The sequence below is a fragment of the Mixophyes fleayi genome, chromosome 1, assembly GCF_038048845.1.
Source record: "Mixophyes fleayi isolate aMixFle1 chromosome 1, aMixFle1.hap1, whole genome shotgun sequence".
Taxonomy (NCBI): Eukaryota; Metazoa; Chordata; class Amphibia; order Anura; family Limnodynastidae; genus Mixophyes; species Mixophyes fleayi.
In genome coordinates, this window is record NC_134402.1 from 443,441,880 (window position 1) to 443,468,901 (window position 27,022).

Sequence of the window (27,022 nt, forward strand, 5' to 3'; positions counted from 1 at the left end):
CCATCTCATCTTGGATGTCCCAACGCTTCCTTAAACTCAATATTTCCAAGACCGAGCTTATAGTCTTCCCCCCTGCCAGGACTCTCCCACCTCCCCCCCTCTCTATTTCTGTTCATAACACTACCCTCATTTCTGTCCCCCAAGTCCGATGCCTTGGGGTAATCCTTGATTCCTCCCTCTCATTTACGCCTCACATTCTGTCCCTCTCTAATTCCTGTTACTTCCACCTTCGGAATATTTCTAAGATACGTCCCTTTCTCACCACGGAAGCCACGAAAACCCTTGTTCACTCGCTTATTATCTCTCGCCTTGACTACTGTAACCTCCTTCTCTCTGGCCTACCTGATTCTCGCCTTGATCCTCTTAAGTCTATCCTCAATGCTGCTGCCCGCCTCATTTTTCTCTCCCGCCACTCTATCTCTGCGGTCTCCCTCCAACAGTCACTACATTGGCTCCCCATACCCTACAGAATTAAATTTAAACTCCTCACCCTCACCTTTAAAGCTCTTAGTCAATCTTCCCCTCCCTACATCTCCAATCTCATCTCTACCTACACTCCTACCCGCCCCCTCCGCTCTGCCTCTGACCGCCGCCTCACTACTTCACTGATCACCTCCTCTCACTCTCGTCTTCAGGACTTTGCCCGGGCTGCTCCCCTGCTGTGGAACGATCTTCCACGTTCCATCAGGTTAGCATCTACTCTCAAAGGCTTCAAGCGTGCCCTTAAGACTCATTTCTTTATTCAAGTCTATCAGTCCTCCTAACTCCCTTGTCCTGGCTCTCTTCCCCAGTTAGTACCACCCTATTTGTGTCTCCCCCTTTCCTTTAGGATGTAAGCTCTCAGGAGCAGGGCCCTCTTTCCTTGTGGGCTCCTTCTACTATTCCATCACCCTCTGTACCTCTTGGCCTGCTTCCCTAGCCCTGTTTTACCTGTTTTATTAAGCTCCGGCCTTCTTCCTGCTGATTTCTACCATCCCTTTCACTTTCTGTCAGATATAATCTGATTTGCTTTACCCTGTCACCTGTGTTTGTATATATTTGTGTATCATGTTGTGTCTTGGTTCTGTTTTCTGTATATGTGATGTACGGCGCTGCGGACCCTTTGTGGCGCCTTATAAGTCAAAGATAATAATAATAATACCACGCCGGTGGGCTAACCCAGGGGCTGCAACCAGCGGGCCTCCAGCAGCTAAAACCATCCCGCCTTGCTGCGGTTCTTGGAGAAGACCGGGGGGGTCCGTTAGACTCCGCGCCCTGGTTGGTAGTTGTCTCCAGTGAGATGTAACAATAACTGGATCATATAGTATACAAATCACTTTTTACCTTACAATCTGGCTGGACTGAAACGCAATATGTAGCCTTAACCCAACTCCAATTGTCCCATAGATTGTAAGCTTGCGAGCAGGGCCTTCCTACCTCTTTGTCTGTAAGTGCTACGGAATTTGCTGGCGCTATATAAATAAATGTTGATGACAATATAATTTACTTCTACGTGTATTTTGTATACTGTTTCTTGTTATGTGTATCCTATTTACGTATCCAGCAGCATTCCCACATGGAAAATCTGGACAAATTTGGCCACTCCCTGATTTACCCAGATCACACTCAGTCAGACCCAGCCTCACCCATTTCCTGCAAAGTCACACTCTTTTCATGGCAGATGCCCCCCATTTTTCTGGCAGGTCATACCCCTTTCAACTGCCATAAATTAGGGTTACAGTTATCAAACCTAAAAAGGAAAAGTGGAGATGTTGTCCATAGGAGCCAATCAGATTCTAGCTATCATTTGTAGAATGTATTGGATAAACGCGAGCTAGAATCTGATTGGTTGCTATGGCAACGCCTCCAAGTTTCCTTTTTAGAATGTTTGATAAATCTACCTTATGCTGTCTAGTTTTTAAACTGCTTTGTTACCCTGCACTGTGTGTTATTTTCTGTGCATTATTCCAGCTAATGACAAACATTCTATATCTGCATTACACCACAGACATGATGATTTAATTAAAAGAGATTGTCCCATCACCTAGTTTTAAACTCCCAACAGTAAAGATCCCTTCTGAATATTTGAAACATTGGTCATTACCATAGGATATACCATGAAGGATGAGGGCGATGTGTCAGACTGACAGATCACTCATATACTTCATCAATAAAAAACTCAATTTCCATTACTCCAGATTATTTAACCTAAACTTTTACGGCCTAATTTCTCACTTAAGGAAGTTATTCCACCTACTGTGAAAATTGTCTGAGACTATCTAGGTCACTCAAAGCCACCACACAACTCCATAAAACAAATAGGGACTCTTGAGTCTGATTTATAAGATTTAATTTTCTGTACTCCGCGGTGTGATAAAATCTTCAGACCTTAAAGGCCTTCAGTGCAGTGTTCAGCTGCTGCAGAGGATATATGACATTAATTAATAATTAAAAAATGAAGTAGCAAGCTTGCCGTTTTACTGAGATGTTACATTACGTTGATATAAAACAGAGTTTCTCAATAAAAGTAATATTATCAGGACAACCATTCAATTTAGGATGATTAAGCGCTAAAATAGCAGGTGTGGAGACGTCTTCGGTACAGCACAGTCAATTTCTGAAATGAGAAAACAATTTGCGCAAGATTGCTCTGCGTATGCTAAAAAACGGAGCATACGCCAGTAAACGCAATTGATCTTCGAACGCAAAGGACACTTCCGACAGCCTACAATTTCAAGGGTGGAACAGTGGAGCTAAGGGGGGGTATACTTGAATGCAAGGGCGTGCCAACGCCGAGCACACCCACATTCGTGCAATTCAAACTCTAGGCTTCTCTCAGGTAAGTGATTTTTAGCCGTATCGCTTACACCAGCTAGAGGGAAAATGGAAGTGCCGAGTGATAGTGATGACAGTGGCGTATGCAGCTAGAACATGTGTTTGCAATTAAGAGCAACTGTAAAAAATGCATTTTGCATACAGTAGGTATTAATAACATCATGATAAATGTATTTAATGGTAAAAAAATTAACGTTGATTGATTGATCACATGATCTATGTCAACCAATCAGAGGAAAAACATTGAAAATGCCAGCGTTGAATCTATAGGAAGATTTTTTTCAAGCATAGGTTAGAGTTTTTGCCTCCTGGTTACATAGTTTTATAATAATGGTCCCTCGCTTGCCAAATTTGAGGTCATTTTCACCATTCCATACCCCTAACCTCTATCAATGTGGAGTTGTGGGGCCGTGAAGGGACGGGACTTAATGAGCTGTGGTCGTAGCCTTGTGAGCTTCTGTGTTTGCATGCGTCAGAGCACTGTTTGGCAGAATAGTTTTGTGATCTGGACGATCTGGGACGTAGACAAATGTCGTACCAGATGTTTTTGTTTTTTTGTTTTTTTTTTACTATGGACTGCAAAAGTATGTGCAAAAGAGAAAAGATTGAGAAATGCATCTTCATTGCACAATCACATTGCACAATCACATTGTACAATCATATTGCGAGCTCCAGTGTCAGCCGCTGTGCACACACCCTGCAGTGTAATTTTGTAATTCAAAAAGTTCTAAAATTGGGGAAAAGCTCCAAAGTAGATACAAACTACTGCCAGGGCCGGATTAACAATGGACCTGATGGGGCTGCAGCCCCAGGCCTCTCCATAGAAATAGGCCCAGGCCAGCCGGGAGTAAAAAACAAAACCAGAAAACAACACATATTTTTCTTGTGAGGGCACCTGGCGCAGGGAGGGGGGGTGCGAGGTGATGAGCTGTGCCGTGTGGTGAGGCTGCCCTGGTTGCCAGGGGGCGGTCCTGTTGTTGGAAAGCAACAGGCAGCCAATAGCGAGGCTGCCTGTTGCTGAGTGAGGTGGGGGCTGCACCTACAGAGGCTGTGTGTGAATTGTGCTATACAAACTACCACCCAGTCCCAGACGGAGGTCAGCGGCATTCAACACAACAGGTAGGAACAATTTATTTTTACATTGGATATGTGACAACAAGGGATATGTGAAAATATAATATACACATGTGAATGGCCCATGTGTATTAACATTGGGATCAGTTCCTTTTTTTTTTTTTGCAACAAAATTACCAACTTTTTTTCAAGTTTTTCTTTTGTTTTTAACACCCTGTACTTTTGTCCAATGTTAAAAATCTGAAAAATCTACATTTTTCATGTATGTCTCTGTTAAAGCACTTTATAGAAAATAAAATAATAATAATCAACCATTGTTTGTACTTTTGTCTTCAATGGTCAATAAATAACATACGTTTACCTCTCAACTGTACCGATTCCATCAGGATAGTCCTGATTTTAGGGGACTATCCTGATTGGCCAGGAGCTTGTACCGGCATGAGGGACAGCTGGGACGTATTTCTACTGTTCACTTTACATACATGCAGTGTGATCCAGTTAGTGGTGCTCTCTTTATATAAGGGAAGATGGGAGGGAGATGTAGGTGGTTGGAGGGAAGTGCAAGATATGCCCTCCGTGGTGCTGGCCACGCACACAGACAGCTGGCCACCCCCATACAGCACTGGCCACACCCACACAGCACTGGCCACACCTCCAGCAGAACGGCACTTCTCTCAATAAGCCCTTTATCATTTTCAGCCCCAGGCCCTCAGCCTGACCCTGACTAGGGGCTTATAAATCCACACAATTTAGTGAATATCAGTAATCTATAGTATATATAGTGATGCTTGGTGTTATATTATACATTAACATATTATTATCATTCATTTAAATAGCATCACTATATTTCATAGCACTGCATAATAAGAGAAATTCTTTGTGGCACGTCTCATGGAACAGTGGCGCACGCAGGGGGGGTTTCTGGTTCTCCAGAAACCCCTCCCCTCCGGGAACCAACAGTACTGTACAGCAGCCGCGGCGCTGTCAAAGAAGCGTCGCGGCAGTGCTGTATTGTAGTATAATACAGCACTGCCGCGGATGCTTCTTGACAGCGCTGCTGTAGAATTTAGACTCGCTGAAATGGAGCTGCTGCGGTTTTTTTTGTTCGTTTTTTTTCTTTTTCGGGGGGGCGGAAACCCCCCCTTCTAAATCCTGCGTTTGCCCCTGTGGAAGTTAACAATCTAATGATTGATAGGCTTAAAAACACATCCACACAAGGGACAAGTAACCTCCAAATATGTTTATTGTACCTTAGGAGGATATCCACAATGATGCTGAGACAACATAAACATCATACATAGGTAGCACCTTTGTTGGAGGCAACAGTGCTAACCACTGTGCCAGAGGAGGAACAGTTGCTGAGGGGGCCCCACAGCAAAATCTGAGTAGGGGCCCCTCTCTCTGCTCTCGATGGAGCAGAGCGTGGCCTCTTCTGAGCATGCGTGGTTCGACGCACAAGCCAGTCAGAACAGTCATCTGCTCCTATGGGGTGGAGCGAGGGGTCTGAGGAGGTGCTGGGCCCTGTAGTTGCCACACCCCCTCCACCCAGTGTATGTCACTGTGCCATCACCCTTAGATTGTAAACTCACACAAGCAGGGCACTCCCTTATCTTTATTCTCACGTCTGTGAACCTTGTATGTCTCTTTTCCATTTTCTATTTGTCTTCCCCCTCTGAGCTGTGGAGAATTATAGGGCCCTGCAAGTAAATGATGATGATGATCACACAAAAAAATAAATTCAACGACTGAAATTTGTGGCACCTGTGTTATTTTCGGGCATTCAGTCATAAACTCTGTTACAGGAGCCCATTCCAGAATTGACAATTAGATATTTTATGTAGCACATATATTTTGTTCTTATGCCACACATTTGCACTAATATACAATATTTTGTGTTGTGATTTTGTAACATCAGAGAACTATATGGTACCTTGATCCTGTTTACCTTGTGTCAACACTGGTATATTGGTCCTATTTAGGCCTAGGGACTAGCGGAAGATCCTTTGGGCAATGTAATCACTAGTCGAAGCCTGTGTGACCGTTTTCTGTGAAGCGGATACTTGCTAGTGCACAGCACAGTATCACACGTCAGTAAGAGTATTCTCCAGTAATGCAATTGCCTGTTCTACTGGAAAAGCAGGTTTTGCTGTGAAATCATTACAATCTCAATTTCTAAATGTTCACAGGCTCATGTTAAGTTTATCTTAATTAATTTAACATATGAACAAAGCTTTATTTAATTAGCTGAATGATTTAGCCATTTGGGTATACACACAGTTTATTTTCACTCTTGTCTGTTTAACCTCTAGTCCAATATTACAAACGTGTAAAACATTTCTGTACAATAATAAAAAGCAAGGGGGATGAAGTTTTGTGTGTGCTCACTGAGGCCAATCGATTTTAATCCGGTTATTTTCAGAAGTTGCATTGTTTTGGGCCACCACAAGCAGCAATGTGAAAACTGTCAATATTGCTGTTTGATAGCTATCTGCACATTGTCACTAGACATGACCCCCCAATAGAGCTAGTTCCCTGCTCAGATGTGCCTACCACACTAGCGTTAACACTAACAATAACAGTAAAATAAAGCAGCACCCTGATCCTAACAACAAACTATGGGCAGCACGGTGGCTTAGTGGTTAGCACTTCTGCCTCACAGTATTGGGGTCATGAGTTCGATTCCCGACCATGGCCTTATCTGTGAGGAGTTTGTATGTTCTCCCCGTGTTTGCGTGGGTTTCCTCCGGGTGCTCCGGTTTCCTCCCACACTCCAAAAACGTTCTGGTAGGTTAATTGGCTGCTATTAAATTGCCCTTAGTCTCTCTGGGTCTGTGTGTGTGTATCTTAGGGGATTTAGACTGTAAGCTCCAATGGGGCAGGGACTGATGTGTTGAGTTCTCTGTACAGCACTACGGAATTAGTGGCGCTATATAAATAGATGATGATGACTGTTTGCGGTGAACTGCCGCAATCGAGAAGAAGTATATAGCAGATCTTACTCAGCTAGATATCAAGAATGTAGATTTTAGGATAGTGTGTGTGTGTGTGCGCGTGTGTGTGTGTGTGTTAGGAAGTATGCAATGCTTCCATCACTAGACTGCCACGCAGACCATGTTATTAGCCATAGTCCAATCATCTAGGAATTTGTGATATCAGAGCTAGCGTTCTCAGAGTATCAGCTCAGGAACAACAAGTACTAATTTGAGATTATCCTTGTATGTGAATCGCAATAAAAGTCACCAGTATTTAACTTGATACAACATAGGATGACAGACATGTGTTACCTGGCCTGATATCACAAGGGAGGAGAACATACCTTATCCCTGCTAGAATTATACATAGTGGGGGAATCAAGTATCCAGTCAGCATATATAGGTGAATTAGCAACTAATAAATGCACTAATGAACAGTCTTGTAACATGTTGCATGGTATATGGACAAAAACAGTTATAATAGCAAATAAATGGACACAGAGATATTTATAAATGATATTGCCCTATATGAGTGAGTTCTCTGTACAGCACTGCGGAATTAGTGGCGCTATCTAAATAAATAGATGGTGATGATGATGAACTATGCGATCGGCCGCTGCTCAGCTCTAACGCTACTACTATTGAGTTTATGCACTGCTCTAACTCACCCCACCGTTCCAAGGTACAAATCACAAACTACAGACGTTACCGGATACTAAAAGCCTACCTTTAATGGGGGCCTGACTTCTGGATCCTATAGGGGACACTTAAACAGGTATACTGTACTGTATGCTATAGGATTGTGCTGTAAACTGTGTATTACCCGCAACTACCACACAAATGGCCACTTGGTTACCAAAAAGGGGGAAAGTACTTAAACAAAACTGCACAGCTCAGGATACATATGATACAGTATATGCAATACGGTACCCGGCACTTCTACCTAACCAGGCCACTTACTTCCACCCAGGGGAACAAACCGGGCAGGTCTCACTGATAAATGTCCATTACCGATAGCAGACCCAATGTACTGGGAAACCAGGACAATTCTGTCTGTCACTAGTGCCACAGACCACTCTAGACTAACTGACTGCCTCAAGGTTATAGCCTTAATCTAACTGTGCCCACAGGCCTATAGCCTGAACCTAACTGTACCCACAGGCCTATAGCCTGAACCTTACTGTGCCCACAGCTCTATAGCCTGAACCTCATTGCGCCCACAGCTCTATAGCCTGAACCTCACTGCGCCCACAGCTCTATAGCCTGAATCTAACTGTGCCCACAGGCCTATAGCCTGAACCTAACTGTGCCCACAGGCCTATAGCCTGAACCTAACTGTGCCCACAGGTATATAGCCTGAACCTCACTGCGCCCACAGCTCTATAGCCTGAACCTCACTGCGCCCACAGCTCTATAGCCTGAATCTAACTGTGCCCACAGCTCTATAGCCTGAACCTCACTGCGCCCACAGCTCTATAGCCTGAATCTAACTGTGCCCACAGGCCTATAGCCTGAACCTAACTGTGCCCACAGGCCTATAGCCTGAACCTAACTGTGCCCACAGGCCTATAGCCTGAACCTCACTGCGCCCACAGCTCTATAGCCTGAACCTCACTGCACCCACAGGCCTATAGCCTGAACCTAACTGTGCCCACAGGCCTATAGCCTGAACCTCACTGCACCCACAGCTCTATAGCCTGTGCCTCACTGCACCCACAGGCCTATAGCCTGAACCTAACTGTGCTCACAGGACTATAGCCTGAACCTAACTGTGCCCACAGACCTATAGCCTGAACCTAACTGCGCCCACAGATCTATAGCATGAACCTAACTGTGCTCACAGGCCTATAGCCTGAACCTAACTGTGCCCACAGACCTATAGCCTAAACCTCACTGCACCCACAGGCTTATAGCCTGAACCTAACTGTGCCCACAGGCCTATATCCTAAACCTAACTGTGCTCACAGGACTATAGCCTGAACCTAACTGTGCTCACAGGCCTATAGCCTGAACCTCACTGCACCCACAGCTCTATAGCCTGAACCTCACTGCGCCCACAGCTCTATAGCCTGAATCTAACTGTGCCCACAGCTCTATAGCCTGAACCTCACTGCACCCACAGCTCTATAGCCTGTGCCTCACTGCACCCACAGGCCAATAGCCTGAACCTAACTGTGCTCACAGGACTATAGCCTAAACCTAACTGTGCCCACAGACCTATAGCCTGAACCTAACTGCGCCCACAGATCTATAGCATGAACCTAACTGTGCTCACAGGCCTATAGCCTGAACCTAACTGTGCCCACAGACCTATAGCCTGAACCTCACTGCACCCACAGGCTTATAGCCTGAACCTAACTGTGCCCACAGGCCTATATCCTAAACCTAACTGTGCTCACAGGACTATAGCCTGAACCTAACTGTGCCCACAGGCCTATAGCCTGAACCTCACTGCACCCACAGCTCTATAGCCTGAACCTCACTGCACCCACAGGCCTATAGCCTGAACCTAACTGTGCCCACAGGCCTATAGCCTGAACCTCACTGCACCCACAGGCTTATAGCCTGAACCTAACTGTGCTCACAAACCTATAGCCTAAACCTAACTGTGCTCACAAACCTATAGCCTGAACCTAACTGTGCTCACAAACCTATAGCCTGAACCTCACTGCACCCACAGGCCTATAGCCTGAACCTAACTGTGCCCACAGGCCTATAGCCTGAACCTAACTGTGCTCACAGACCTATAGCCTGAACCTAACTGTGCTCACAGACCTATAGCCTGAACCTCACTGCACCCACAGGCTTATAGCCTGAACCTAACTGTGCTCACAGACATATAGCATAAACCTAACTGTGCTCACAAACCTATAGCCTGAACCTAACTGTGCTCACAAACCTATAGCCTGAACCTAACTGTGCTCACAGGCCTATAGCCTGAACCTAACTGTGCTCACAAACCTATAGCCTGAACCTAACTGTGCTCACAAACCTATAGCCTGAACCTCACTGCACCCACAGGCTTATAGCCTGAACCTAACTGTGCTCACAGACCTATAGCCTGAACCTAACTGTGCTCACAGACCTATAGCCTGAACCTAACTGTGCTCACAGACCTATAGCCTGAACCTAACTGTGCTCACAGACCTATAGCATAAACCTAACTGTGCTCACAAACCTATAGCCTGAACCTAACTGTGCTCACAAACCTATAGCCTGAACCTAACTGTGCTCACAAACCTATAGCCTGAACCTAACTGTGCTCACAAACCTATAGCCTGAACCTCACTGCACCCACAGGCCTATAGCCTGAACCTAACTGTGCCCACAGGCCTATAGCCTGAACCTAACTGCACCCACAGGCTTATAGCCTGAACCTAACTGTGCTCACAGACCTATAGCCTGAACCTAACTGCGCCCACAGGCCTATAGCCTGAACCTAACTGTGCTCACAGGCCTATAGCCTGAACCTAACTGTGCTCACAGACCTATAGCATAAACCTAACTGTGCTCACAAACCTATAGCCTGAACCTAACTGTGCTCACAAACCTATAGCCTGAACCTAACTGTGCTCACAGGCCTATAGCATAAACCTAACTGTGCTCACAAACCTATAGCCTGAACCTAACTGTGCTCACAAACCTATAGCCTGAACCTAACTGTGCTCACAGGCCTATAGCCTGAACCTAACTGTGCTCACAGACCTATAGCCTGAACCTAACTGTGCTCACAAACCTATAGACTGAACCTAACTGTGCTCACAAACCTATAGCCTGAACCTCACTGTGCTCACAGACCTATAGCCTGAACCTCACTGTGCTCACAAACCTATAGCCTGAACCTCACTGCACCCACAGGCCTATAGCCTGAACCTAACTGTGCTCACAGACCTATAGCCTGAACCTAACTGTGCTCACAGACTTATAGCCTGAACCTAACTGTGCTCACAGACCTATAGCCTGAACCTAACTGTGCTCACAGACCTATAGCATAAACCTAGCTGTGCTCACAAACCTATAGCCTGAACCTAACTGTGCTCACAAACCTATAGCCTGAACCTAACTGTGCTCACAAACCTATAGCCTGAACCTAACTGTGCTCACAAACCTATAGCCTGAACCTAACTGTGCTCACAAACCTATAGCCTGAACCTCACTGCACCCACAGGCCTATAGCCTGAACCTAACTGTGCCCACAGGCCTATAGCCTGAACCTAACTGTGCTCACAGACCTATAGCCTGAACCTAACTGTGCTCACAGACCTATAGCCTGAACCTCACTGCACCCACAGGCTTATAGCCTGAACCTAACTGTGCTCACAGACCTATAGCCTGAACCTAACTGCGCCCACAGGCCTATAGCCTGAACCTAACTGTGCTCACAGGCCTATAGCCTGAACCTAACTGTGCTCACAGACCTATAGCATAAACCTAACTGTGCTCACAAACCTATAGCCTGAACCTAACTGTGCTCACAAACCTATAGCCTGAACCTAACTGTGCTCACAGGCCTATAGCCTGAACCTAACTGTGCTCACAGACCTATAGCCTGAACCTAACTGTGCTCACAAACCTATAGACTGAACCTAACTGTGCTCACAAACCTAGAGCCTGAACCTCACAGTGCTCACAGACCTATAGCCTGAACCTCACTGTGCTCACAAACCTATAGCCTGAACCTCACTGCACCCACAGGCCTATAGCCTGAACCTCACTGCACCCACAGGCCTATAGCCTGAACCTATCTGTGCTCACAGACCTATAGCCTGAACCTAACTGTGCTCACAGACTTATAGCCTGAACCTAACTGTGCTCACAGACCTATAGCCTGAACCTAACTGTGCTCACAGACCTATAGCATAAACCTAACTGTGCTAACAAACCTATAGCCTGAACCTAACTGTGCTCACAAACCTATAGCCTGAACCTAACTGTGCTCACAAACCTATAGCCTGAACCTAACTGTGCTCACAAACCTATAGCCTGAACCTAACTGTGCTCACAAACCTATAGCCTGAACCTCACTGCACCCACAGGCCTATAGCCTGAACCTAACTGTGCCCACAGGCCTATAGCCTGAACCTAACTGTGCTCACAGACCTATAGCCTGAACCTAACTGTGCTCACAGACCTATAGCCTGAACCTCACTGCACCCACAGGCTTATAGCCTGAACCTAACTGTGCTCACAGACCTATAGCCTGAACCTAACTGCGCCCACAGGCCTATAGCCTGAACCTAACTGTGCTCACAGGCCTATAGCCTGAACCTAACTGTGCTCACAGACCTTTAGCATAAACCTAACTGTGCTCACAAACCTATAGCCTGAACCTAACTATGCTCACAAACCTATAGCCTGAACCTAACTGTGCTCACAGGCCTATAGCCTGAACCTAACTGTGCTCACAGACCTATAGCCTGAACCTAACTGTGCTCACAAACCTATAGCCTGAACCTAACTGTGCTCACAAACCTATAGCCTGAACCTCACTGTGCTCACAGACCTATAGCCTGAACCTCACTGTGCTCACAAACCTATAGCCTGAACCTCACTGCACCCACAGGCCTATAGCCTGAACCTAACTGTGCTCACAGACCTATAGCCTGAACCTAACTGTGCTCACAGACCTATAGCCTGAACCTAACTGTGCTCACAGACCTATAGCCTGAACCTAACTGTGCTCACAAACCTATAGCCTAAACCTAACTGTGCTCACAAACCTATAGCCTGAACCTAACTGTGCTCACAAACCTATAGCCTGAACCTCACTGCACCCACAGGCCTTTAGCCTGAACCTAACTGTGCCCACAGGCCTATAGCCTGAACCTAACTGTGCTCACAGACCTATAGCCTGAACCTAACTGTGCTCACAAACCTATAGCCTGAACCTCACTGCACCCACAGGCCTATAGCCTGAACCTAACTGTGCTCACAGACCTATAGCCTGAAACTAACTGTGCTCACAGACCTATAGCCTGAACCTAACTGTGCTCACAGACCTATAGCCTGAACCTAACTGTGCTCACAAACCTATAGCCTAAACCTAACTGTGCTCACAAACCTATAGCCTGAACCTAACTGTGCTCACAAACCTATAGCCTGAACCTCACTGCACCCACAGGCCTATAGCCTGAACCTAACTGTGCCCACAGGCCTATAGCCTGAACCTAACTGTGCTCACAGACCTATAGCCTGAACCTAACTGTGCTCACAGACCTATAGCCTGAACCTCACTGCACCCACAGGCTTATAGCCTGAACCTAACTGTGCTCACAGACCTATAGCATAAACCTAACTGTGCTCACAAACCTATAGCCTGAACCTAACTGTGCTCACAAACCTATAGCCTGAACCTAACTGTGCTCACAGGCCTATAGCCTGAACCTAACTGTGCTCACAAACCTATAGCCTGAACCTAACTGTGCTCACAAACCTATAGCCTGAACCTCACTGCACCCACAGGCTTATAGCCTGAACCTAACTGTGCTCACAGACCTATAGCCTGAACCTAACTGTGCTCACAGACCTATAGCCTGAACCTAACTGTGCTCACAGACCTATAGCCTGAACCTAACTGTGCTCACAGACCTATAGCATAAACCTAACTGTGCTCACAAACCTATAGCCTGAACCTAACTGTGCTCACAAACCTATAGCCTGAACCTAACTGTGCTCACAAACCTATAGCCTGAACCTAACTGTGCTCACAAACCTATAGCCTGAACCTCACTGCACCCACAGGCCTATAGCCTGAACCTAACTGTGCTCACAGACCTATAGCCTGAACCTAACTGCGCCCACAGGCCTATAGCCTGAACCTAACTGTGCTCACAGGCCTATAGCCTGAACCTAACTGTGCTCACAGACCTATAGCATAAACCTAACTGTGCTCACAAACCTATAGCCTGAACCTAACTGTGCTCACAAACCTATAGCCTGAACCTAACTGTGCTCACAGGCCTATAGCCTGAACCTAACTGTGCTCACAGACCTATAGCCTGAACCTAACTGTGCTCACAAACCTATAGACTGAACCTAACTGTGCTCACAAACCTATAGCCTGAACCTCACTGTGCTCACAGACCTATAGCCTGAACCTCACTGCACCCACAGGCCTATAGCCTGAACCTAACTGTGCTCAAAGACCTATAGCCTGAACCTAACTGTGCTCACAGACTTATAGCCTGAACCTAACTGTGCTCACAGACCTATAGCCTGAACCTAACTGTGCTCACAGACCTATAGCATAAACCTAACTGTGCTCACAAACCTATAGCCTGAACCTAACTGTGCTCACAAACCTATAGCCTGAACCTAACTGTGCTCACAAACCTATAGCCTGAACCTAACTGTGCTCACAAACCTATAGCCTGAACCTAACTGTGCTCACAAACCTATAGCCTGAACCTCACTGCACCCACAGGCCTATAGCCTGAACCTAACTGTGCCCACAGGCCTATAGCCTGAACCTAACTGTGCTCACAGACCTATAGCCTGAACCTAACTGTGCTCACAGACCTATAGCCTGAACCTCACTGCACCCACAGGCTTATAGCCTGAACCTAACTGTGCTCACAGACCTATAGCCTGAACCTAACTGCGCCCACAGGCCTATAGCCTGAACCTAACTGTGCTCACAGGCCTATAGCCTGAACCTAACTGTGCTCACAGACCTATAGCATAAACCTAACTGTGCTCACAAGCCTATAGCCTGAACCTAACTGTGCTCACAAACCTATAGCCTGAACCTAACTGTGCTCACAGGCCTATAGCCTGAACCTAACTGTGCTCACAGACCTATAGCCTGAACCTAACTGTGCTCACAAACCTATAGACTGAACCTAACTGTGCTCACAAACCTATAGCCTGAACCTCACAGTGCTCACAGACCTATAGCCTGAACCTCACTGTGCTCACAAACCTATAGCCTGAACCTCACTGCACCCACAGGCCTATAGCCTGAACCTAACTGTGCTCACAGACCTATAGCCTGAACCTAACTGTGCTCACAGACTTATAGCCTGAACCTAACTGTGCTCACAGACCTATAGCCTGAACCTAACTGTGCTCACAGACCTATAGCATAAACCTAACTGTGCTCACAAACCTATAGCCTGAACCTAACTGTGCTCACAAACCTATAGCCTGAACCTAACTGTGCTCACAAACCTATAGCCTGAACCTAACTGTGCTCACAAACCTATAGCCTGAACCTAACTGTGCTCACAAACCTATAGCCTGAACCTCACTGCACCCACAGGCCTATAGCCTGAACCTAACTGTGCCCACAGGCCTATAGCCTGAACCTAACTGTGCTCACAGACCTATAGCCTGAACCTAACTGTGCTCACAGATCTATAGCCTGAACCTCACTGCACCCACAGGCTTATAGCCTGAACCTAACTGTGCTCACAGACCTATAGCCTGAACCTAACTGCGCCCACAGGCCTATAGCCTGAACCTAACTGTGCTCACAGGCCTATAGCCTGAACCTAACTGTGCTCACAGACCTATAGCATAAACCTAACTGTGCTCACAAACCTATAGCCTGAACCTAACTATGCTCACAAACCTATAGCCTGAACCTAACTGTGCTCACAGGCCTATAGCCTGAACCTAACTGTGCTCACAGACCTATAGCCTGAACCTAACTGTGCTCACAAACCTATAGCCTGAACCTAACTGTGCTCACAGACCTATAGCCTGAACCTCACTGTGCTCACAAACCTATAGCCTGAACCTCACTGCACCCACAGGCCTATAGCCTGAACCTAACTGTGCTCACAGACCTATAGCCTGAACCTAACTGTGCTCACAGACCTATAGCCTGAACCTAACTGTGCTCACAGACCTATAGCCTGAACCTAACTGTGCTCACAAACCTATAGCCTAAACCTAACTGTGCTCACAAACCTATAGCCTGAACCTAACTGTGCTCACAAACCTATAGCCTGAACCTCACTGCACCCACAGGCCTATAGCCTGAACCTAACTGTGCCCACAGGCCTATAGCCTGAACCTAACTGTGCTCACAGACCTATAGCCTGAACCTAACTGTGCTCACAGACCTATAGCCTGAACCTCACTGCACCCACAGGCTTATAGCCTGAACCTAACTGTGCTCACAGACCTATAGCATAAACCTAACTGTGCTCACAAACCTATAGCCTGAACCTAACTGTGCTCACAAACCTATAGCCTGAACCTAACTGTGCTCACAGGCCTATAGCCTGAACCTAACTGTGCTCACAAACCTATAGCCTGAACCTAACTGTGCTCACAAACCTATAGCCTGAACCTCACTGCACCCACAGGCTTATAGCCTGAACCTAACTGTGCTCACAGACCTATAGCCTGAACCTAACTGTGCTCACAGACCTATAGCCTGAACCTAACTGTGCTCACAGACCTATAGCCTTAACCTAACTGTGCTCACAGACCTATAGCATAAACCTAACTGTGCTCACAAACCTATAGCCTGAACCTAACTGTGCTCACAAACCTATAGCCTGAACCTCACTGCACCCACAGGCCTATAGCCTGAACCTAACTGTGCCCACAGGCCTATAGCCTGAACCTAACTGTGCTCACAGACCTATAGCCTGAACCTAACTGTGCTCACAGACCTATAGCCTGAACCTCAATGCACCCACAGGCTTATAGCCTGAACCTAACTGTGCTCACAGACCTATAGCCTGAGCCTAACTGCGCCCACAGGCCTATAGCCTGAACCTAACTGTGCTCACAGGCCTATAGCCTGAACCTAACTGTGCTCACAGACCTATAGCATAAACCTAACTGTGCTCACAAACCTATAACCTGAACCTAACTGTGCTCACAAACCTTTAGCCTGAACCTAACTGTGCTCACAGGCCTATAGCCTGAACCTAACTGTGCTCACAGACCTATAGCCTGAACCTAACTGTGCTCACAAACCTATAGCCTGAACCTAACTGTGCTCACAAACCTATAGCCTGAACCTCACTGTGCTCACAGACCTATAGCCTGAACCTCACTGTGCTCACAAACCCTATAGCCTGAACCTCACTGCACCCACAGGCCTATAGCCTGAACCTAACTGTGCTCACAGACCTATAGCCTGAACCTAACTGTGCTCACAGACCTATAGCCTGAACCTAACTGTGCTCACAGACCTATAGCCTGAACCTAACTGTGCTCACAGACCTATAGCATAAACCTAACTGTGCTCACAAACCTATAGCCTGAACCTAACTGTGCTCACAAACCTATAGCCTGAACCTAACTGTGCTCACAAACCTATAGCCTGAACCTAACTGTGCTCACAAACCTATAGCCTGAACCTCACTGCACCCACAGGCCTATAGCCTGAACCTAACTGTGCCCACAGGCCTATAGCCTGAACCTAACTGTGCTCACAGACCTATAGCCTAAACCTAACTGTGCTCACAGACCTATAGCCTGAACCTCACTGCACCCACAGGCTTATAGCCTGAACCTAACTGTGCTCACAGACCTATAGCCTGAACCTAACTGCGCCCAAAGGCCTATAGCCTGAACCTAACTGTGCTCACAGGCCTATAGCCTGAACCTAACTGTGCTCACAGACCTATAGCATAAACCTAACTGTGCTCACAAACCTATAGCCTGAACCTAACTATGCTCACAAACCTATAGCCTGAACCTAACTGTGCTCACAGGCCTATAGCCTGAACCTAACTGTGCTCACAGACCTATAGCCTGAACCTAACTGTGCTCACAAACCTATAGCCTGAACCTAACTGTGCTCACAAACCTATAGCCTGAACCTCACTGTGCTCACAGACCTATAGCCTGAACCTCACTGTGCTCACAAACCTATAGCCTGAACCTCACTGCACCCACAGGCCTATAGCCTGAACCTAACTGTGCTCACAGACCTATAGCCTGAACCTAACTGTGCTCACAGACCTATAGCCTGAACCTAACTGTGCCCACAGACCTATAGCCTGAACCTCACTGCACCCACAGGCTTATAGCCTGAACCTAACTGTGCCCACAGGCCTATATCCTAAACCTAACTGTGCTCACAGGACTATAGCCTGAACCTAACTGTGCCCACAGGCCTATAGCCTGAACCTCACTGCACCCACAGCTCTATAGCCTGAACCTCACTGCACCCACAGGCCTAAGCCTGAACCTAACTGTGCCCACAGGCCTATAGCCTGAACCTCACTGCACCCACAGGCTTATAGCCTGAACCTAACTGTGCTCACAAACCTATAGCCTAAACCTAACTGTGCTCACAAACCTATAGCCTGAACCTAACTGTGCTCACAAACCTATAGCCTGAACCTCACTGCACCCACAGGCCTATAGGCTGAACCTAACTGTGCCCACAGGCCTATAGCCTGAACCTAACTGTGCTCACAGACCTATAGCCTGAAGCTAACTGTGCTCACAGACCTATAGCCTGAACCGCACTGCACCCACAGGCTTATAGCCTGAACCTAACTGTGCTCACAGACTTATAGCATAAACCTAACTGTGCTTACAAACCTATAGCCTGAACCTAACTGTGCTCACAAATCTATAGCTTGAACCTAACTGTGCTCACAGGCCTATAGCCTGAACCTAACTGTGCTCACAAACCTATAGCCTGAACCTCACTGCACCCACAGGCTTATAGCCTGAACCTAACTGTGCTCACAGACCTATAGCCTGAACCTAACTGTGCTCACAGACCTATAGCCTGAACCTAACTGTGCTCACAGACCTAAAGCCTGAACCTAACTGTGCTCACAGACCTATAGCATAAACCAAACTGTGCTCACAAACCTATAGCCTGAACCTAACTGTGCTCACAAACCTATAGCCTGAACCTAACTGTGCTCACAAACCTATAGCCTGAACCTAACTGTGCTCACAAACCTATAGCCTGAACCTCACTGCACCCACAGGCCTATAGCCTGAACCTAACTGTGCCCACAGGCCTATAGCCTGAACCTAACTGTGCTCACAGACCTATAGCCTGAACCTAACTGTGCTCACAGACCTATAGCCTGAACCTCACTGCACCCACAGGCTTATAGCCTGAACCTAACTGTGCTCACAGACCTATAGCCTGAACCTAACTGCACCCACAGGCCTATAGCCTGAACCTAACTGTGCTCACAGGCCTATAGCCTGAACCTAACTGTGCTCACAGGCCTATAGCCTGAACCTAACTGTGCTCACAGACCTATAGCATAAACCTAACTGTGCTCACAAACCTATAGCCTGAACCTAACTATGCTCACAAACCTATAGCCTGAACCTAACTGTGCTCACAGACCTATAGCCTGAACCTAACTGTGCTCACAAACCTATAGCCTGAACCTAACTGTGCTCACAAACCTATAGCCTGAACCTCACTGTGCTCACAGACCTATAGCCTGAACCTCACTGTGCTCACAAACCTATAGCCTGAACCTCACTGCACCCACAGGCCTATAGCCTAAATCTAACTGTGCTCACAGACCTATAGCCTGAACCTAACTGTGCTCACAGACCTATAGCCTGAACCTAACTGTGCCCACAGACCTATAGCCTGAACCTAACTGCGCCCACAGATCTATAGCATGAACCTAACTGTGCTCACAGGCCTATAGCCTGAACCTAACTGTGCCCACAGACCTATAGCCTGAACCTCACTGCACCCACAGGCTTATAGCCTGAACCTAACTGTGCCCACAGGCCTATATCCTAAACCTAACTGTGCTCACAGGACTATAGCCTGAACCTAACTGTGCCCACAGGCCTATAGCCTGAACCTCACTGCACCCACAGCTCTATAGCCTGAACCTCACTGCACCCACAGGCCTAAGCCTGAACCTAACTGTGCCCACAGGCCTATAGCCTGAACCTCACTGCACCCACAGGCTTATAGCCTAAACCTAACTGTGCTCACAAACCTATAGCCTGAACCTAACTGTGCTCACAAACCTATAGCCTGAACCTCACTGCACCCACAGGCCTATAGCCTGAACCTAACTGTGCCCACAGGCCTATAGCCTGAACCTAACTGTGCTCACAGACCTATAGCCTGAAGCTAACTGTGCTCACAGACCTATAGCCTGAACCGCACTGCACCCACAGGCTTATAGCCTGAACCTAACTGTGCTCACAGACCTATAGCATAAACCTAACTGTGCTTACAAACCTATAGCCTGAACCTAACTGTGCTCACAGGCCTATAGCCTGAACCTAACTGTGCTCACAAACCTATAGCCTGAACCTAACTGTGCTCACAAACCTATAGCCTGAACCTCACTGCACCCACAGGCTTATAGCCTGAACCTAACTGTGCTCACAGACCTATAGCCTGAACCTAACTGTGCTCACAGACCTATAGCCTGAACCTAACTGTGCTCACAGACCTATAGCCTGAACCTAACTGTGCTCACAGACCTATAGCATAAACCAAACTGTGCTCACAAACCTATAGCCTGAACCTAACTGTGCTCACAAACCTATAGCCTGAACCTAACTGTGCTCACAAACCTATAGCCTGAACCTAACTGTGCTCACAAACCTATAGCCTGAACCTCACTGCACCCACAGGCCTATAGCCTGAACCTAACTGTGCCCACAGGCCTATAGCCTGAACCTAACTGTGCTCACAGACCTATACCTGAACCTAACTGTGCTCACAGACCTATAGCCTGAACCTCACTGCACCCACAGGCTTATAGCCTGAACCTAACTGTGCTCACAGACCTATAGCCTGAACCTAACTGCGCCCACAGGCCTATAGCCTGAACATAACTGTGCTCACAGGCCTATAGCCTGAACCTAACTGTGCTCACAGGCCTATAGCCTGAACCTAACTGTGCTCACAGACCTATAGCATAAACCTAACTGTGCTCACAAACCTATAGCCTGAACCTAACTATGCTCACAAACCTATAGCCTGAACCTAACTGTGCTCACAGGCATATAGCCTGAACCTAACTGTGCTCACAGACCTATAGCCTGAACCTAACTGTGCTCACAAACCTATAGCCTGAACCTAACTGTGCTCACAAACCTATAGCCTGAACCTCACTGTGCTCACAGACCTATAGCCTGAACCTAACTGCGCCCACGGGCCTATAGCCTGAACCTAACTGTGCTCACAGGCCTATAGCCTGAACCTAACTGTGCTCACAGGCCTATAGCCTGAACCTAACTGTGCTCACAAACCTATAGCCTGAACCTAACTGTGCTCACAAACCTATAGCCTGAACCTCACTGCACCCACAGGCCTATAGCCTGAACCTAACTGTGCCCACAGGCCTATAGCCTGAACCTAACTGTGCTCACAGACCTATAGCCTGAACCTAACTGTGCTCACAGACCTATAGCCTGAACCTCACTGCACCCACAGGCATATAGCCTGAACCTAACTGTGCTCACAGACCTATAGCATAAACCTAACTGTGCTCACAAACCTATAGCCTGAACCTAACTGTGCTCACAAACCTATAGCCTGAACCTCACTGCACCCACAGGCCTATAGCCTGAACCTAACTGTGCTCACAAACCTATAGCCTGAACCTCACTGCACCCACAGGCCTATAGCCTGAACCTCACTGCACCCACAGGCCTATAGCCTGAACCTAACTGTGCCCACAGGCCTATAACCTGAACCTAACTGTGCTCACAGACCTATAGCCTGAACTTAACTGTGCTCACAGACCTATAGCCTGAACCTCACTGCACCCACAGGCTTATAGCCTGAACCTAACTGTGCTCACAGAGCTATAGCATAAACCTAACTGTGCTCACAAACCTATAGCCTGAACCTAACTGTGCTCACAAACCTATAGCCTGAACCTAACTGTGCTCACAGGACTATAGCCTGAACCTAACTGTGCTCACAGACCTATAGCCTGAACCTAACTGTGCTCACAAACCTATAGCCTGAACCTCACTGCACCCACAGGCTTATAGCCTGAACCTCACTGCGCCCACAGGCCTATAGCCTGAACCTCACTGCGCCCACAGGCCTATAGCCTGAACCTAACTGTGCTCACAAACCTATAGCCTGAACCTAACTGTGCCCACAGCTCTATAGCCTGAACCTAACTGTGCTCACAAACCTATAGCCTGAACCTAACTGTGCTCACAAACCTATAGCCTGAACCTAACTGTGCTTACAAACCTATAGCCTGAACCTAACTGTGCTCACAAACCTATAGCCTGAACCTAACTGTGCTCACAAACCTATAGCCTGAACCTAACTGTGCTCACAAACCTATAGCCTGAACCTCACTGCACCCACAGGCCTATAGCCTGAACCTAACTGTGCCCACAGGCCTATAGCCTAAACCTAACTGTGCTCACAGACCTATAGCCTGAACCTAACTGTGCTCACAGACCTATAGCATAAACCTAACTGTGCTCACAAACCTATAGCCTGAACCTAACTGTGCCCACAGGCCTATAGCCTGAACCTAACTGTGCCCACAGGCCTATAGCCTGAACCTCACTGCGCCCACAGCTCTATAGCCTGAACCTCACTGCGCCCACAGCTCTATAGCCTGAATCTAACTGTGCCCACAGCTCTATAGCCTGAACTTCACTGCACCCACAGCTCTATAGCCTGTGCCTCACTGCACCCACAGGCCTATAGCCTGAACCTAACTGAGCCCACAGGCCTATAGCCTGAACCTAACTGTGCCCACAGGCCTATAGCCTGAACCTAACTGTGCTCACAGACCTATAGCCTGAACCTAACTGTGCTCACAGACCTATAGCCTGAACCTCACTGCACCCACAGGCATATAGCCTGAACCTAACTGTGCTCACAGACCTATAGCATAAACCTAACTGTGCTCACAAACCTATAGCCTGAACCTAACTGTGCTCACAGACCTATAGCCTGAACCTAACTGTGCTCACAGACCTATAGCATAAACCTAACTGTGCTCACAAACCTATAGCCTGAACCTAACTGTGCTCACAAACCTATAGCCTGAACCTAACTGTGCTCACAAACCTATAGCCTGAACCTCACTGCACCCACAGGCCTATAGCCTGAACCTCACTGCACCCACAGGCCTATAGCCTGAACCTAACTGTGCCCACAGGCCTATAACCTGAACCTAACTGTGCTCACAGGACTATAGCCTGAACCTAACTGTGCCCACAGGCCTATAGCCTGAACCTCACTGCACCCACAGCTCTATAGCCTGAACCTCACTGCACCCACAGGCCTAAGCCTGAACCTAACTGTGCCCACAGGCCTATAGCCTGAACCTCACTGCACCCACAGGCTTATAGCCTGAACCTAACTGTGCTCACAAACCTATAGCCTAAACCTAACTGTGCTCACAAACCTATAGCCTGAACCTAACTGTGCTCACAAACCTATAGCCTGAACCTCACTGCACCCACAGGCCTATAGCCTGAACCTAACTGTGCCCACAGGCCTATAGCCTGAACCTAACTGTGCTCACAGACCTATAGCCTGAAGCTAACTGTGCTCACAGACCTATAGCCTGAACCGCACTGCACCCACAGGCTTATAGCCTGATCCTAACTGTGCTCACAGACCTATAGCATAAACCTAACTGTGCTTACAAACCTATAGCCTGAACCTAACTGTGCTCACAGGCCTATAGCCTGAACCTAACTGTGCTCACAAACCTATAGCCTGAACCTAACTGTGCTCACAAACCTATATCCTGAACCTCACTGCACCCACAGGCTTATAGCCTGAACCTAACTGTGCTCACAGACCTATAGCCTGAACCTAACTGTGCTCACAGACCTATAGCCTGAACCTAACTGTGCTCACAGACCTATAGCCTGAACCTAACTGTGCTCACAGACCTATAGCATAAACCAAACTGTGCTCACAAACCTATAGCCTGAACCTAACTGTGCTCACAAACCTATAGCCTGAACCTAACTGTGCTCACAAACCTATAGCCTGAACCTAACTGTGCTCACAAACCTATAGCCTGAACCTCACTGCACCCACAGGCCTATAGCCTGAACCTAACTGTGCCCACAGGCCTATAGCCTGAACCTAACTGTGCTCACAGACCTATACCTGAACCTAACTGTGCTCACAGACCTATAGCCTGAACCTCACTGCACCCACAGGCTTATAGCCTGAACCTAACTGTGCTCACAGACCTATAGCCTGAACCTAACTGCGCCCACAGGCCTATAGCCTGAACCTAACTGTGCTCACAGGCCTATAGCCTGAACCTAACTGTGCTCACAGGCCTATAGCCTGAACCTAACTGTGCTCACAGACCTATAGCATAAACCTAACTGTGCTCACAAACCTATAGCCTGAACCTAACTATGCTCACAAACCTATAGCCTGAACCTAACTGTGCTCACAGGCATATAGCCTGAATCTAACTGTGCTCACAGACCTATAGCCTGAACCTAACTGTGCTCACAAGCCTATAGCCTGAACCTAACTGTGCTCACAAACCTATAGCCTGAACCTCACTGTGCTCACAGACCTATAGCCTGAACCTAACTGCGCCCACAGGCCTATAGCCTGAACCTAACTGTGCTCACAGGCCTATAGCCTGAACCTAACTGTGCTCACAGGCCTATAGCCTGAACCTAACTGTGCTCACAAACCTATAGCCTGAACCTAACTGTGCTCACAAACCTATAGCCTGAACCTCACTGCACCCACAGGCCTATAGCCTGAACCTAACTGTGCCCACAGGCCTATAGCCTGAACCTAACTGTGCTCACAGACCTATAGCCTGAACCTAACTGTGCTCACAGACCTATAGCCTGAACCTCACTGCACCCACAGGCATATAGCCTGAACCTAACTGTGCTCACAGACCTATAGCATAAACCTAACTGTGCTCACAAACCTATAGCCTGAACCTAACTGTGCTCACAGACCTATAGCCTGAACCTAACTGTGCTCACAGACCTATAGCATAAACCTAACTGTGCTCACAAACCTATAGCCTGAATCTAACTGTGCTCACAAACCTATAGCCTGAACCTAACTGTGCTCACAAACCTATAGCCTGAACCTAACTGTGCTCACAAACCTATAGCCTGAACCTCACTGCACCCACAGGCCTATAGCCTGAACCTAACTGTGCTCACAAACCTATAGCCTGAACCTCACTGCACCCACAGGCCTATAGCCTGAACCTCACTGCACCCACAGGCCTATAGCCTGAACCTAACTGTGCCCACAGGCCTATAACCTGAACCTAACTGTGCTCACAGACCTATAGCCTGAACCTAACTGTGCTCACAGACCTATAGCCTGAACCTCACTGCACCCACAGGCTTATAGCCTGAACCTAACTGTGCTCACAGAGCTATAGCATAAACCTAACTGTGCTCACAAACCTATAGCCTGAACCTAACTGTGCTCACAAACCTATAGCCTGAACCTAACTGTGCTCACAGGACTATAGCCTGAACCTAACTGTGCTCACAGACCTATAGCCTGAACCTAACTGTGCTCACAAACCTATAGCCTGAACCTCACTGCACCCACAGGCTTAAAGCCTGAACCTCACTGCGCCCACAGGCCTATAGCCTGAACCTCACTGCGCCCACAGGCCTATAGCCTGAACCTAACTGTGCTCACAAACCTATAGCCTGAACCTAACTGTGCCCACAGCTCTATAGCCTGAACCTAACTGTACTCACAAACCTATAGCCTGAACCTAACTGTGCTCACAAACCTATAGCCTGAACCTAACTGTGCTTACAAACCTATAGCCTGAACCTAACTGTGCTCACAAACCTATAGCCTGAACCTAACTGTGCTCACAAACCTATAGCCTGAACCTAACTGTGCTCACAAACCTATAGCCTGAACCTCACTGCACCCACAGGCCTATAGCCTGAACCTAACTGTGCCCACAGGCCTATAGCCTAAACCTAACTGTGCTCACAGACCTATAGCATAAACCTAACTGTGCTCACAAACCTATAGCCTGAACCTAAATGTGCCCACAGGCCTATAGCCTGAACCTAACTGTGCCCACAGGCCTATAGCCTGAACCTCACTGCGCCCACAGCTCTATAGCCTGAACCTCACTGCGCCCACAGCTCTATAGCCTGAATCTAACTGTGCCCACAGCTCTATAGCCTGAACTTCACTGCACCCACAGCTCTATAGCCTGTGCCTCACTGCACCCACAGGCCTATAGCCTGAACCTAACTGTGCCCACAGGCCTATAGCCTGAACCTAACTGTGCTCACAGACCTATAGCCTGAACCTAACTGTGCTCACAAACCTATAGCCTGAACCTCACTGCACCCACAGGCCTATAGCCTGAACCTAACTGTGCCCACAGGCCTATAGCCTGAACCTAACTGTGCTCACAGACCTATAGCCTGAACCTAACTGTGCTCACAGACCTATAGCCTGAACCTCACTGCACCCACAGGCATATAGCCTGAACCTAACTGTGCTCACAGACCTATAGCATAAACCTAACTGTGCTCACAAACCTATAGCCTGAACCTAACTGTGCTCACAGACCTATAGCCTGAACCTAACTGTGCTCACAGACCTATAGCATAAACCTAACTGTGCTCACAAACCTATAGCCTGAACCTAACTGTGCTCACAAACCTATAGCCTGAACCTAACTGTGCTCACAAACCTATAGCCTGAACCTCACTGCACCCACAGGCCTATAGCCTGAACCTCACTGCACCCACAGGCCTATAGCCTGAACCTAACTGTGCCCACAGGCCTATAACCTGAACCTAACTGTGCTCACAGACCTATAGCCTGAACCTAACTGTGCTCACAGACCTATATCCTGAACCTCACTGCACCCACAGGCTTATAGCCTGAACCTAACTGTGCTCACAGAGCTATAGCATAAACCTAACTGTGCTCACAAACCTATAGACTGAACCTAACTGTGCTCACAAACCTATAGCCTGAACCTAACTGTGCTCACAGGCCTATAGCCTGAACCTAACTGTGCTCACAGACCTATAGCCTGAACCTAACTGTGCTCACAAACCTATAGCCTGAACCTCACTGCACCCACAGACCTATAGCCTGAACCTCACTGCGCCCACAGGCCTATAGCCTGAACCTCACTGCGCCCACAGGCCTATAGCCTGAACCTAACTGTGCTCACAAACCTATAGCCTAAACCTAACTGTGCCCACAGCTCTATAGCCTGAACCTAACTGTGCTCACAAAC